This window comes from Protopterus annectens, chromosome 4.part0, assembly GCF_019279795.1.
Source record: "Protopterus annectens isolate FY-2018-M chromosome 4.part0, PAN1.0, whole genome shotgun sequence".
Lineage (NCBI taxonomy): Eukaryota > Metazoa > Chordata > Ceratodontiformes > Protopteridae > Protopterus > Protopterus annectens.
Window position 1 is genome coordinate 476,531,135 of NC_056733.1, and position 16,196 is coordinate 476,547,330.

General features: G+C 44.5%; 1 protein-coding gene across 2 annotated transcripts in view; it reads left to right on the forward strand.

Moving 5' to 3' along the window:
• The window catches only part of CORO1C (coronin 1C), a 1,687,220-nt gene that overhangs the window by 1,523,086 nt on the left and 147,938 nt on the right, over positions 1-16,196 (forward strand). The gene's annotated exons all lie outside the window — the stretch shown is intronic.

Below are 16,196 nucleotides of genomic sequence, written 5' to 3' on the forward strand. Positions count from 1 at the left end.
TTTAAAAAATTGCACCTTTACGACAAAAAGGTGAAGTTTAAAGTCATTAGAGAAGTTGCAGTTACAACGTTCTTGTTTTTCATAAGACACATGTCAATAGTTTTGATTCCATCAGGTTTCTAAATGAATGCTGGTAATATCTTAATGATTTAGTGCTTTTTCCCACTGTTATTTTGGCTTTGTCTGTGATTTTAAAATAATGAGGTTGAGACGTATGCTCCCCTGTCTCTCTTAAAGACCCAAAGTGATTAGAAGAGATTATTCAGAGAGATGAGGAAAAATCCCTGTTTTCCACATAAACATGGGGGGGGGGGGTCTTGGTCCATTTAACTTACAGATTGGCTGTGAATGTCTGGAACCTTACAAATTCATTGAATAACTCAGTGCAGTACACTGCCTGTTTATTGCAGTATCTTGGCAGGCACACTCAGTAGCAGAGTGCCTCTGAATTTCAAATGGCAGCTATACAACTGTTGGTGAACATATGGTGGGGGACACCATCTAAGGAACTTTTTTGCTTTTTCTGAAATTGATCAATTTCCCTGTTTCTTTGACTTGGACAAAAGAAACAGCGCAGTTGTGTAAAAATCTTACTGTAACAGTAGATGTCCTCCTTTCCCTATTGCAGTATTCCAAATAAAAGGGACCTCCCACCCAGGGCAGCTTAACAATCAGCCAGTGTACAAAAGCCTAATGATCTTGTGTGCACCGTTTGTCACATCTATGCTTCTTGCATAGAACTTAGGGCATAAAAGGGAAGTAAGAATGCAACTACCCAGAGCTGAATTGCCCCAGTAGAGAACAGTCTCCATAGGACAAAGGAGTCTATGTACATCCAGAAGAAAAAAATGCAGAAGAAAAAGCGGAAACCTCAACCAGAAAGGGAATCTAAAACAAAAACCAGAACAAACAAGAGGGCTAGGAAGGGGGGAGTGAATACTGCAACAGTGAAGAGAAGGGCATCTACTGTTATGGTAAGATTTTACATAGCTGTACTATGTCCTCCTATATTGCTGTTGCAGTATTCAAAACAGAGGGGAGAGTAAAAAAGCTCAAGAAACTGAATGAAAGGTAGAAGACTGAGAAGAACCCTCAAGAAATCCATATAAACTGGTTTCAGCAAAACCTGCTCTGGCTCTGTATACCATATTCAACTTGTAATGCTTAATAAAGGTATGCATTTAAGACCAATTGGCAGCTTCAAGAATAGAACTGATGTCCAATCCCTTGAAGAAGGCAATAGAAGAGGCAGCAGCCCTAGTGAAATGAGCTCGAACAGAAATAGATAGATTTGCCATGAAAAGAATAACAAAAAGAAATGGCCTTGGATATCCTAAAGTTGATATTTTACTTAGAAACAGCCAAACCTAATGTTCTGGGGTGAAAGGAAACAAAAACCTGATCAGACTTATGAATTGCCTTAGTTTTATCCAAATAGTACTCTAGCTGTCTGTGCAAATCCAAGGTATGCAGGACCCTGTCACTAGCAGACTGAGGGGAAGGGAAAAGGAAGAGAGTTGCACCATCTGATTCAGTGACAACTCATTTACTACCTTGGGCATAAAAGAAAAATTACTATGAAAGGACACCCTGTCCCTGTGAAAAAAACAAAAAAAGGAGGCATGGTCATAAGGGCCTGGAACTCTGGAGCCCTCTTAACAGAAGTGCCAGCAACAAAACAGTTTTCCAGGTACAATGTTGCAAAGAATCTGCAGGCTCAAAATGAGACTGAGTCAATTTTTCCTGAACAACATTAAGGTCCCAAGATGGAGGAATAGGTTTCCTTTGAGGCGTAGTATACAGGATGCCTTTAAGAAATCATTTGACTTCAAAACCGAAGTCAAAGGAGGATTCAAGGGCAGACGAGCAGAAATGGCTGACAAATGGACCTTCACTGAAGAATAGGCCATGCCAGACTGGAACAACTCAACCAAATGAGGACCACAGGAGATCCCCACTGAAAAAGGGTCCTAGTTGCAAGCATGGCACCAGACACAATCTTTTCCATTTAGACATATATAAGATTTTCTAATTGAGGTTTCCTTGCCTACTGTAAAACCCTGAGCACGTCCTCAGAAAAAGAGGTACCTGAAAGGGATCAAAACCCTGTCACCCACAGAGTCAGTTGAAAATGGATGTGAGATCTCTTATCCAGTGTGAGGAGATCCAACCAGTGAGGTAACTCATGGTGATTTTTTCCTGGCCATATGCATTGAGGAGGAACCAGTGCTGTCTTGGCCAAAAGGGAGTCACTGCCAAGATTTTTGGGGAATCCAGCTGAGTCTTCTGCAGGACTCTTGGAGGCAGAGGAAAAGGAGGGAATGCATAAAGAAACATCTCCTTCCAAGGAAAAGAAAGAGTATCCAACTTCCACACCAAATGGCATGGCACTCTGGAATAGAAGAGAAGAAGCTGCCCGTTCAGAAGGAAGGCAAAAATATCTACTCCAGGAATACCCCACAGATGGACAAGATCCAGAAACACGTCTCTGTAAAGCATCCATTTGTGAGCTTGTGTTTTGGACTTGCCCAGAGAGTCTGCCACGGGGCTGTGCTCTGAAGGAGTGTATACTGCCTGAAGAGTTAACTGATAACCGAGAGCCATCTCCCAAGCCTGAAGAGCCATCCTGCAGAAGAGGTAAGACTTTGTGCCTCCCTGATTGTTGACATACCACATCACCATAGTGTTGTCTGTGTACATCTTCAAGGGGCTTGGAGAGAACATGGGATAAAAAGCCTGAAGGGCCAGAATCTAACCTGTCATCTCTGGTGTTGCTATGATCTGACTTTTGATGAGGGCGGCCAGGGACCCTGAAATTTCTAGGGACCAAAAAAAACCCCTCTCCCTATGACTGAGGCTTTGGTGAACCGTTCTTGAGAAGGGACAGGAGGTTGAAAGGGCAGGCCTGGGTTGAGAGTAAACTGTTGAGTCCACCACTCAAATTTCTTCTTTAGACAGGAAAGAAGAGGTACACTAATATCTAGAGGGTGGCAGTGCTTTAGCCAAACTGACTGTAGAGGTACCATTGAAGCTTTCTCATATGCAGTATGGCAAGAGGGAGCATTGGAGTAGAAGAGGCCATGAATCCCAGAGCTCAAAGAAACTCCCTGGCAGACATGGCAGTCAGAGGAGGAAGAGACTTGAAAGAAGGCTGTAAATGACAAATCCTTTGGAGGTGGAAGAGAGGCCAACATTGGCACTGTCTAAATCCTGCATCACAGATGCACATGATCCTGAGAGGGAATTAGGGTGTACTTTTGGAAGTTGATGGTGTACCCCAGACTTTGAAGAAGTGACATGGTAAACTCCAGATCCTGTACCAGGTGACTGGGAGAAGGCGCTTGAAGCAATAGCCAAAACACCGTAAAGCTCACCAGGATCTCTGTAGCTCGAGTAAGCAGTGCCAGGAGCTGGCTACACCCTCAGTATAGGATTGTAACTAGAATACAGAATTGTAACTGGAATACAATGAATGTTCCAAACACAAATTCACCTCCAACCAGGTTCTCAATAATCCACTCTTAGTTCTTAAAACAGGTTTATTGCGATCACAGCAAAGCACAGGTAACACGATTTGATCAATCACAGGTTTAGCGCTTTCATCTACTAAAGGTAGACTTCTTCAGAACCAATGATTTCAAACTACCAAATACCTTATATAGTAAATTTGGCGCCAAAAAAATTTTCAATTAATCAATCAACTCATTTTCTTTTAAAATTGAACCAGAACTTTTTCTTTAAAAACACACTACTTGTATTGCACATTAGAATTAATAACTCACTTATATGTGAATATATGCAACTATTATATAGTATGTAATACTCTCCAATATTGTTACAAAACTTTTAAAGTTTTTTATATAAAAGCACAACAATGTTTTTTAAAAACATATAAACCTAGTGTTACTTTCCAAATATTCCTTGGTGTTACACTAGTACACTTCATTCAATACTCTTATATCCATTCATTCATTCTATACTAATGTAGTAAAGGGCAGTAACCTCTAAACTTCCTGTGTGTGTGTGCTTGGACGTTTGACCATATACTTAATAATATATTGTATATTGTCAACCCCTATCTAAGAGAAGAAAGGGTTTAATACTTATACTGTCGTTTAGCCCTGGCCAAGAAGTGGCATCACATAAAATCTGCCATTTGGCTTCTAAACATGACAATCTAACCTTCCAATTACCCCCAAGTTCATTTACCCCAACTTGATCAATTATTTTAAAGGTAAAACTATGTTGGATTCCTTTCTCACTAACATGTTTGCTAAGTGCATTTTTTGTGTCCACTTTCTTAATTTTATATAAATGCTCATAAATACGGGTTTTTAGCTTCCTTTCTGTCTTACCAATATAGTAAGCTTGACACCCAGAACAGGAAGCTAAATACACCACCCGCATGGGGTTACAATTTCCTCTTTTACCATGACAAATGGTTTTGGTACTATTGGCCAATTTCGTGATTTTATTGGCATTAATATACTGACAGTACTTGCACCTACCACAAGAGCTTGTATGTTCCCCTCTGTTGTTCATACCACCTTTTTTCTCCTTTCTACTTCCCCCCTCAATAATTCTTTTTAAATTGAAGGAGGTTTTAAATACACTGACTGGATGGTCACCTAACACTCTAGCAATATCGTCCGTACTTGAAAATATGTCCCAATGCCTCCTTAAAATCTCTTTAACCAAATTAGAATATGGGTTAAACATTATAACACACACATTCTTGTTGTTGCTTATACCTTCCTTTTGGTGATCTTGATCTTGGTGACCAACACCTTCAACCTTCTGATCCGGAGGTGGGGGACACTGGAGGTGGACCTCTTTGCCTCCCCCGGGAACCACCAGTTAAGCAAATATTGCACCAGGAACCCTCACAGCAGGGCCTGGAAGGTGGATGCCCTATCATTCCAATGGGAAAAACCTCTCAATCTATGCCTTTCCACCTCAGCCCCTTCTCTCAAGAGTACTACTCAAGATAAAACAGGACAGGCCAACGGGAATTCTTATAGCCCCAGGCTTGCCGCACCAGCACTGGTACCCACTCCTACGCAGCTCGACAACGGTGCCCCCTGGCACCTACACCACACTCCTACCCTACTGTCTCAGCAGGAGGGATAGATTTTGCATCCACAATTGCAAACCCTAAACCTTGCAGCCTGGCTTATCCCTTGAGTACCCCAACAGCAACCCTCAGCAAACAGGTGCTGGATGTCATTCTTGAAGCCAGAAGGTCTAGTACTAGGAAGTCCTATGCTGAAAAGTGGAAAAGATGTTGTTCCTGGAATCAGCCTAAAGGAAAGGGCACAGCATTGCCCTCCTTACCTCTAATCCTGGATTACCTAGCAGAGCTACTACAGAGGCCTATCCTTCTCCTCATTTAAGATTCATGCTGCTGCCATCTCAGCTCATTATAATGCTGAGCCACTTGTATTTTCTCACCCTCTCATCAAACAGTTCCTGAGAGGGGCTAACAACTTAAGGCCCCCTGTGAGAGCACCCACCAATGCCTGGAACCTTAACTTTGTACTGGAAAAGCTCACGCTTCCCCCCTTTTGAACCTGCTGCCTCAGCAGAGTTAAAATTCCTCTCTTGGAAAACAGCATTGCTTTTAGCCATAACTTCAGCTAGAAGAGTGTCTGAGTTATAGGCATTAATGGCTGTGGAACCCTTCATTATTTTTCATGCTGACAGGGTTTCCCTCAGGACTAACCCATCCTTTATCCCTAAGGTGTGGTGTCCACTGTGGCTCTAACCCAATCCATCCATTTACCTACTTTCCTACCTAACCCTCAAAATAAAAGGGGAAAGGATCCTGCACTCCTTGGACATGCACAGACCGCTCAGGTTCTACCTTGACAGGACTAAGCCTTTCAGAAAATCTGACCAGCTGCTAGTCAGCTTTGCTGCAGGGGCAGAGGGTAAGGCCATTTCAAAACAATCCATTTCCAAATGGATAGCACACTGCATCCATTTCTGCTACAAGCACTATGGAAAACCTACTCCACAGGGGATCAGAACAAATTGCACTAGGGCTACTTCCACCTCTACAGCATTTCTCAGGGGAGTCCCTACCAGGGACATTCTGGAAGCTGCAACCTGGAGTTTTGTACACACCTTCACCAAGCATTACCACTTACCTATCTTTTCCAAATCCAGGGCTGGATTTGCTACAGCAGTCTTGCAAGGCCTACTAGCCAGCCCTAACACTTCTTGACTACCTCCACCCATCCTCAGCTTTGGGAATCAACACGTGTGATGACTGCAACAGTGAAACACGAAGAAGATAGTACAGTCCAATTGTGTACACTTACCGTAATTGTAGATGTTCAAGTTTATTCACTGTTGCAGTCCTGGTTTCCCTCCCTCCAGCCCCCCTGTTTTTCTCTGTCTTTTTATCTCTCCTCTCTATGGCCATTTCCAATGGCATTGGTATTTACTTTTACTGGTGGTGTTCCCCACCATATACTAGCTCCCTATTTGGGGGCTCCTGACATTTGGGGCAAGAAAAACTGATGTAATGATGTTGGCTGCCTGTTTTATACCCCTGATGACCTGATGTCATGGAAGAAGCACCAGCATCCGACGCAGAAATACTAAGACTCTGGTGTTCAGGCCTACTGAGGGTTACCTGCAGACAGATAACCCAAGTGTGATGACTGTAACAGTGAATACACTCAATCTACATTTATGGTAAGTGTATAAAACTGTACTTTCTCGATCTCCGTATTCTGAAATGGCTTCGGTAAGCCATCTGACAACCGATCTCACCGCCGACGCTTCCATTAAGCTAGTCACCAGTTCGCCGGTACTCAGTGAGGTGCTTCGATGGATTCGCAAGCCACTACCGAGACCCGTTCGGAGTCCGGTATGCCACAAGACTCTTCTTTGACTATGGAACCTGCGGATGTCTCTACCTTGGATATGTCTGGAGCCGCTGTGCAGGCACCGGCTTCTGAGGAAGTTCTTCGCACTACCGATATTCGACACAAACCGATGACTTCTTTCGCGTCTTCAGTACTTTCTAAAACTACCGAGTTTCTAAGGCCAAGAGTACGAGCTACGCCTAAAAAAACGATGACCCTAACTCAAGCGCCTGCTTCCATGCCACTATCACAGATACTTAAAATGGCAGAAGACCTTATCATGCTGATTAGGAGAAGCCAGCCTTCCCCTGCTAAAAGAAAAAGAGACTTGTCCCCTGCAGCTTTATCTGACCAAGAATCCGACGACTCCGAGGTTTCTGATTATGAAGACATGCTCTTATCTGCCTATGAGGATTCTGATGCAGAGGAATCCATTCCTTCTGCCTCCCCTCAAGAGGATTTTTCTTTTGGTGAAACCCCCTACATACTTTGAGAGAGCATTTCCATTGGGAATGCCATGATTATCCTCAGTCCAAAAAGAGACTTGGGGAATTTTTAGATTTACCACAACACAGACCCTTAGCTATCCCTCCTTTTCTGGATGATGTTCTTCGTGTTTCACTGTTGCAGTCATCACACTTGGATTATCTGCCTGCAGGTAGCCCTCAGTCGGCCCGAATACCAGAGACTATTTCTGCGTCTGTTGGTGTCACTCCAGGACTGACGTCAGGTCATCAGGGGTATAAAAACAGGCAGCTGACGCCATTACATCAATCTGTCTTGCCGAGGAGCCCAAAGCAGAAGCAGTTTGCATGAGTGCCGGTCGGCTGCTACCTGAGTTTTCGTTTCCAAATTGAATCATCCTGACATTTTTTAAAGCTAAGTACCCCGTTGGGGATCCTTTTTTTCTTGCTCTAACCGATGTCAGAAAAAGTTAACAATTGTCTCGCCTGTGGAAAGCAAATACCACACCGAGATTTCCATTCTTACTGTGTCACCTGTTTAGGCCCAGACCACGATGTACCTCGCTTTCGGTTTTGTGCCTTGTTCAACACCTGCACTATTTGTCATCAGGCCCTTATTGTTGCTAAATACTTTCGCTCTCGATCTCCATATTCCGAAATGGCTTTGTTAAGCCATCCGTCTACCGATCTTCCGAAAAAACATAAGGACAGAGACAGACCGCACAGGTCCAAAACTGCTGACGATGCTTCCGTTAAGCTAGTTGCCAGTTCACTGGTGCTCAGTCAGGCGCTTTGTACTACAGAGTCCCTGACTCTCACACATTTCTTTTCAAAAATCCTACTGCTGACCCAGAGGTCATCTCTCAAGGATCTAAAGGTATAAAAGCAACTACAGCTAAGAATCCCACCCCTTCGGACAGGGATTCCCGAGCTTTAGACAGATGGGGTAAAAAAGTATACACCTCTGCAACTCTTGCCATTAGAGCATTAAATTGTCAGTTCAACATGCTGAAATACAAGCAACATACTATGGAACTTACTAAGCAAAAATTATCTACCTTCCCTGGCTATGCAGAAAATAAAGAATTACAGGAGCTTATGCATTCTGCAAGCCAAGTCAGCAAGCATAGCCTGCAATGTGGGTTTGATGCCCTAGAAGCATCTTGCAGGGCAGCAGTCACAGGTTCTGTGCTAAGATAGCATGACTGGCTTAGTAAGCAGACTTTGCCAGACCATGTCAAATCAAAATTATTGGACGCACCTCTGAACAAGGACAATCTGTTTGGCACCAAACAGAAGATGTTTTAAAAAATATGGAAGAAAAACTTGAGTCTATGCAGACAGTCAAAGATTTTTTGCAAGTGCAGCCACCAAGATTCAGTAGACATTGCCCCTCAAAACATTGGTCCTTTCCAGCCCCCTCAAGGCCACCTCAAACTAGACCTAGGGGAAACAGATCCCCCCCCCCCAGACTAAAGTCTCAGGGTATGCAGAGATCTAAGCAATGGAGTAACTCCACTTATAAAATAGGGAGTGCTAAGCCACCCCCTTATGGAAAGAATTCACAATTACTTCTCAACTCCTCCCCAATTGCTTGTTCCCCTAGGAGGAAAACTTGCGGACCATGCAAAAAACTGGTCCTCCATCACCAATGATCGATGTGTCCCCTCAACATAGTATCCCAGGGATACAAATTTTATTTCCACATGCTGCCAACCCCAAAAGGGTTCCCATATCTTCCTCCAAACCCGTGGGCAGAGGCACAAAACCAAGTTTAGTCCCTGCTCTCAATAAGGACAATTCAGCCTGTTCCTGCAGAACAGATAGGCCAAGGTTTTTATTCCAGGCTTTTCCTGGTACCCAGAAAAGCGGGCACCTGGCACCCAGTCCTAGATCTATCCATTCTAATCACCTTCTTGGTGGTACCAAAATTCAAAATGCTCACCTTACAGCAGCTTCTTCCTATGCTGTCCAAAGATGCCTGATTAGCCACTCTAGACCTAAAGGAGGCCTATCCGCACATCCCAATCATGGAATCCTGCAGGAAATATCTACGTTTCAGGGCAGGATCTATGCATTATCAGTTATCTGCACTTCCCTTTGGCTTATACACTGCTCTCAGAGTTTTCACAAAATGCTTGGCTCCAGCCATTGCCTATTGCAGACAAAGAAATATTCAAATTTACCCCTACTTGGACGATTGCCTGATTCAGGCAGACAGTAGGGAAAAGCTGTTGCAGCACCTGATATTTGTAAAGGACCTCCCAGGGGTACATTATCAATGATAAGAAATCAAAACTAGTCCCCAGTCAAATAATTGTATTCCTGGGAGCAAGCTTGGACAAAGCATCCCAGATGGCATTCCATACTACAGAAAAAACAGCCTGACAGGCTGCTTCTCTCAAATGGCCACCAGAACCCAGTTATCTGCCAGGAAAATCCTGCAAACTCTAGGGTTCATGGCCTCCTGCATTCAACTAATTCCATATGCCAGACTGCATATGAGGAAACTTTAATGTTACTTAAAAAGTCTTTGGTGCCAACATTCTCAGGACCTGGAAACTGTCATACCTATGATACCTTTTCTAAGGAAAGAGTTCCTTTGGTGGGCAGCAGCATGCAACCAGAACCAGGGGCTTCCCTTTACACAACCCCACACCCTAACCACAGACGCATCAGACTATGCCTGGGGTGCACATCTGGATGGCAGGTGCATTCAGGGCCACTGGAACCCAAATCAAATCCATCTGCACATCAACTAAAAAGAGATGCTAGCTGTTCAGCACACTCAGCTTTCAGATCCCTACTCTCTCCGGGGCCTCTACTAATCAAAACCGACACCACCACAGTAATGTGGTACATCAACAAGCAGGGGGGAACCCACTCTTACCCACTCTGCAGGCTAGCCATGACCCTTTGGAACACGGCCTCAGCCATGCATATTCACATGCAAGCTCAATTCCTGCCAGGCAACCAAAACTCTCTGGCAGACAACTTAAGCAGAAATCTCCTAGACCCACACGAGTGGTAATTAAACCACGACACCTTCAGCCTTGTGACCCAGAAATGGGGTACCCCAAAGGTGGACCTCTTTGCCTTTCCCTACAACCACCAGCTCAGCAAATTCTGCACCAGGGAACCTTACAGCAAGGCCTGGAAAGTGGCTGCCCTATTCTTCCAGTGGGCAAACCTCTCAATCTATGCATTTCCCCCTCTACCTCTTCTTACAAGAGTATTACTCAAGATAAGGGAGGAAAGACCAAGGGCAATCATGGCTGTCCCAGACTGGCCACGCCAACACTGGTACCCACTACTGCGCAGTCTGTCACCGTTGCTTCCATGGCACCTCCCCCAGATTCCAACTCTCCTGACTCAGCAGGAGGGACAGTTCTTGCATCCACATTTGCAGACCCTGAACCTTGCGATCTGGCTTATTCCTTGACTTCTTCTCCTGTGGCCAGCCTAAGCAAGCAGGTACTGGATGTCCTGCGTGAAACCAGATGACCCAGTACTAGGAAATCCTATGCTGACAAGTGGAAAAGGTATTGTTTCTGAATTCAGACTAAAGGATCATATCCAGCACAGCCCTCCTTACCTCTCATCCTGGATTACCTAGCAGACCTACTTCACAGGGGCCTGTCCTGCTCTTCCATTAAGATCCTTGCCTCTGCCATCTCTGCTCATTACAGCACTGAGCCACCTCTCTTCTCACACCCTCTCATCAAGCAGTTCCTGAGAAGGGCTAACAACTTAAGGCCACCAAGAAAGAGCCCCTACCCCTGCTTGGTACCTTAACTTTGTGTTGGAAAAGCTCACACTACCCCCCCCCCCCCCTTGAGCCCACAGCATCAGCAGAGTTAAAATTCCTCTCTTGGAAAACAGCCTTGCTCCTGGCCATCACTTTAGCTGGATGGGTGTCTGAATTGCAAGCACTTATGGCTGTGGGACCCTTCATCATTTTTCATGCTGACAGGGTCTCCCTCAGGACTAACCTAACTTTCATGCCTAAAGTGTTGTCCAGTTTGGCTCTCAAACAATCTATCCGTTTGCCCACCTTTTTCCCTATTCCTCAAAATAAGGGGGAAAGGATCCTGCACTCTTTAGATTTGCACAGACAGCTCAAATTCTACCTTGATAGGACTAAGACCTTTAGGAAATCTGACAAGTTACTAGTCAACTTTGCACCAGGGGCAGAGGGCAAGGCTGTATCAAAACAAACCATCTCCAAAGGTATAGCACACTGTATCCATTTCTGTTACAAACACCATGGGAAAGCACCCCCCTTAGAGGGTCGGAACACATTCCTCTAGGGCAACTTCAATCTCAACAGCCTTTCTCAGAGGAGTCCCTACCAGGGACATTCTGGAAGCTGCAACTTGGAGTTCTGTTGTTCTGTTCATACTTTCACCAAGTATTACCACCTGCCTATCTTTTCCAAATCTAGGATGGGCTTTGCAGCCATAGTCCTGCAGGGCATACTAGCCAGCCCCAACACTTCTTGACTGCCTCTACCCATTCTTCAGCTTTAGGAATCAACCCAAGTGTGATAACTGCAACAGTGAAACATGAAGAACATAGTACAGTTGTGTACACTTACCATAAATGTAGATGTTAGAGTGTATTCACTGTTGCAGTCCTGGTTTCCCACCCTCCAGCCCCCTTTTCTCTCTCTCTCTCTTCCTCACTCCTTACAGGGTTATTGATATTTACTTTTTACTGGTGGTGGTTTTCCACCATAACTTAGCTCCCTATTTGGAGGCTCCTGACATTTCGGGCAAAAAAAGTGATGTAATGACGTTGGTTGCCTGTTTTTATACCACTGACGACCTGACGTCAGTCCTGAAGCGACAGCAACCGACGCAGAAATGCTAAGCCTCTGGTATTTGGGCAGACTGAGGGCTACCCCTGGCAGGATAACCCAAGTGTGATTACTGCAACAGTGAATACACTCGAACATCTGCATTTATGGTAAGTGTACACAACTGTACTTTTTTCATTGAATCTACATTTTGTAGGTTCATAGGTGTGTACTTGGTTAATGGCCCTGGAGCATTTATAAGCCTATCCCATAGGATTACCCTGGCATCGTGCCACCCGACCCTTAGTTCCCAGTGCCTCTGTCGACTAGAGCCACAGGAGTGTTCCCCGGGGTGAATTTTTTATTTCCCATCCACTCATCAAGATTTCTCTTGAAGAGTTCCAGTGAGGTGCTCTGCTTGACATGTATAGGAAGTCTATTCCATAGCATGGGCAGTCTCTGGGTTATGAACCTGTCCCTCCAACATGTTCTGTTGATTGTGGTAATGAGGTTGAGGTCCCTGGAGTGTGTGGTGCAGAGGGATTGGGATTTCTTTAGATGTAGCATTTCTAGCAGAACTGGGTCAGGCATGGCTTTGTAAGTCAAGCAGAGATTGTCACTAAGTAGGCGATATGAGACAGAGAATAGTTGGCGTTTTTCTAGTCTGTCCATATAGGACAAGTGTTTAAGGCCTAGGATCCTCTTTGTGAGGTACTTTTGTGGCCTCTCCAGTTGTTGCAGGTGTCTAGTGAGGTACATGCCAAATGGGGTGTTGTACTTGATGATTGACCTAATGAGGGAAAGAGTAGAGGGAGACAATGACCTCTTTCTTCCTGGATGCAAAACCCTTAGTAATGAGATGTGCCACATAGGACTTTCTGAACACAGTGGCAATGTGGTGGTCAAGAGAGGTTTCTGTCAACCTGTGTTCTCAGATCTCTTATAACGCCTTCTGTGTTCAGTGGACTACCTTTGATATGGTAATTCCTGGGAACCTGTTTTTTCCCAAGGGGGGTGACGACACATTTTTTTGCATTGAGCTTAAGGCCATGGTTCTAACACCAGTCCAGACCAACACGAAAGGACTCTGGCTGACAAAGTACGCAAACGATTGCAAGTTGGGAGCTATTATTAACTCACCAAGTAATGTTGAAGTCCTACAGAAAGGCCTTTCGTGTTGGCCTGGACTTCAAAGAAGTAGATAGAAAACAGGGGAGGACCTAGGACTGAACCCGGTTTTCATAGCTAGCTTTAGAGGATTTGTTGAGGGATCTCAACTTTTTGTTGAGTCTAATAAGGGGAGTTTTTCCAGTCTTGGGACTTCACCTTATTCCACATCTGTTTCCTCCTTCTGTTGTAGAGTTTGTTTATGGCAGGGGACCACTAGATTGGCTTCCTTTTTTGGAGGAGAGCATCTTGGTTCTATTGGGTATGGCGAGATCCATGCATTTGTGTACGTGGTCGTACAGTGCATTGATGTATGATGCGGCATTCATGCAACTATTCTCCATTTGCATGGGTGCCATGAAGTTAGCCACCTCTGTTTTTAAGAGCCCAAAGTTAGCTTTGGAGAAGTTTTTCATGTGGTAGTTACTTTGTGGGGGGTGGAATGTGGATTTCCAAGGTGATTTGTTTGTGGTCTGAGCTAACCAGGGAGGAGATGACTATTGCTGTAGAGCAACGGTTGCCCATGTTAGTAATGACCAGGTCAAGGGTGTTGCTATCTCTAGTGGGACTAAGAACAAGCTGATCCAGGGCATTAGAATTAATGAATTCCAGGAAACGTTGGGCAAGTGTATTGGTACATGATTAGTTTTCCCAGTTAATGGTGGGATAGTTGAAGTCGCCTATTAAGAGAGTGTTAGGTTGGACCCCAGTATTCTCCATGGTGCTTAGGAACGTGGAGTGTGAGTCTTGGGACATGGTCTGACTCACTGTTTTACCCAATGTTAGCTGAACCTGAAGTATCTCAGATGCGTTATGTTGGGCTACCAGTCTGGAGGTGTGCACACCCTTTATGAATATGGAAACACTGCTGCCTTTGGAGCTTCGGTCCAAGTTTTAGGGCCGAAAGGTGTGGAATGACTTATAGCCTGGTAGTGCAGGGGTGGTTTCTGCTGGTTTTAACCAGGTCTCTGTTACAGCACAAATGTCGATGTTCTCCATTTTAAGGAGTGCTTAGAGCGAGTGCATTTTGAAATTTAGACTTCTAGTGTTGAGCAGCATGACCCACAGATTGGATTTGTTTGTAGCTTTTATGGTGGTAATTTGGTCTTTGGAACACAGTCTAAAAAAAGGCACTATAGGAGTGGCAAGAGCCTTAGCCAGAAGCCCAGGGGTGACAGATGCAGGCCATCTCTGGCAAAGCATAGAGGTCTGTCAGACATGTCATCCCAGGCCGACAGATACTGGATCCCCTTAGAATGACACCAGAAACTTAGCCAGTTGTTGAAATCAATCATTTTCTGCTTGTACTGTGGTATCATTTTGGGCGATGGTAGGATGCTGCTCAGGGCTAGGGTCATACCTGTCTGGGCTACGTAATCCGAGAGCTCCTCCATGTCTCTCTTCATGTAGTCCAGAGAGGTATATCTTAGGTCATTTACACCCACATGTACGACAGAGTCATATTTGTACCTGTTGTTGAGGGACCTCAGTCTGTGCATTATGTGGCGGATCCTGGCACCTGACAGGCAGCTGACTGTTTCTTTCTCCTTATTCAACCTAGTGTGTGGGACATCAGTGTGCCTCATTATCGAGTCACCTATGACTAGTGTGTTGGGCATGCTGTTTTGCTTTAGGGATTTTGGTTGAGTGGCATACTGTTTAGGCGAGTTATGTGTCCCATGGTTAGTGTTGTGGTTTGGTGGTTGAGTGCATTTCTGCCGTGGAGGTCTCTGCTGTTTGGGTAAATTTTTATTGAGCTCCTCCGGGAAGGTGGGTGTGTGATTTGTGTTTTTATGTGAAGGCAGTGCTGGTGTGTGTTCTGGAGGGCTGTTTGTTCCATGTGGTGTGGTGCAAGTGTTGACCTTCTCCTCTTGACCAGCTATTCCGATCTTGGCTGTAGTGTGTGTGGCTTCCAATTTGGATATGTAAGTGCATCTCTCGCAAGTCTGAGTGTTGGGAGATGAGGAGAGGGTTGTCAGTGTATATGAGGCAGTTGCTACTTTGCCTCAGGATGCCCAAGTTCACCAGGTTAATAGGAGAAAGCACAGGGAACTGACCTTTAGACATGCCTGAAGGGGTGGGTATTAATAAGTACTGGCGCCGTTTCCTTGTGGAACGTTTAGTGCCGGTAACACTTTTGTGTGCTACAATAATTACTACAAGAAGTCTGGTAAAGTTCTAGACTAGTAAGCTAGTAAAAGTGCTGGAGAGAAGAAAACTAGCAGATCTAAGGGAAAAATTAAAGAGCAGACTTTGGCACCACTCAGAAGCTTACAAATAGTCCTGGATACAACAAATCTGTATCTGGCTAAACTAGTTACAGGAAAGGCGGGAAACAAGCGCAGATGCGGGCTTTTAAACCAGAAAGTTGAAAGAGATGGAAAGACTCCCCAAACGGCCAATAAACTACAATTTCTGGGCCAGAAACCACTTCTCTTGTGGTAGGTAGGCTACCTCGTGCTTACCACTACCACTTATAAGCTAGAAGGCTTCCATCCAACATAGAAAGGCTTGGGGAGGGGGGCTCAGAAGCTTGCAAACAGTCCTGGATACAGCAAATCTGTATCTGAACTAGATTAGCTACAGGAAAGGCAGGAAACAAGTTTAGATTTTTTTTTACAGAAAAGCAGCTAAAACAGCACTTAAAACAATTCAAGTGCAGTGTAATCTAGCACACAAGTCTGTAGCAGTATTAAAGCAAATACAGTTTAAATAAATGCAATTTATTCAAAATGTATTCTGAATACAGTGAATTCAATTGTTAATTCTGAACAGTTAAAAAGTGCTGAAAAATATACTTATCAGCTGAGGAACACACTGAGAACACAAGGAGATTCTAGCAAAGTTTCCTTTTTTTTCTTATTCTTTAGTAAAGTGGAAAGGGAGAAAGGA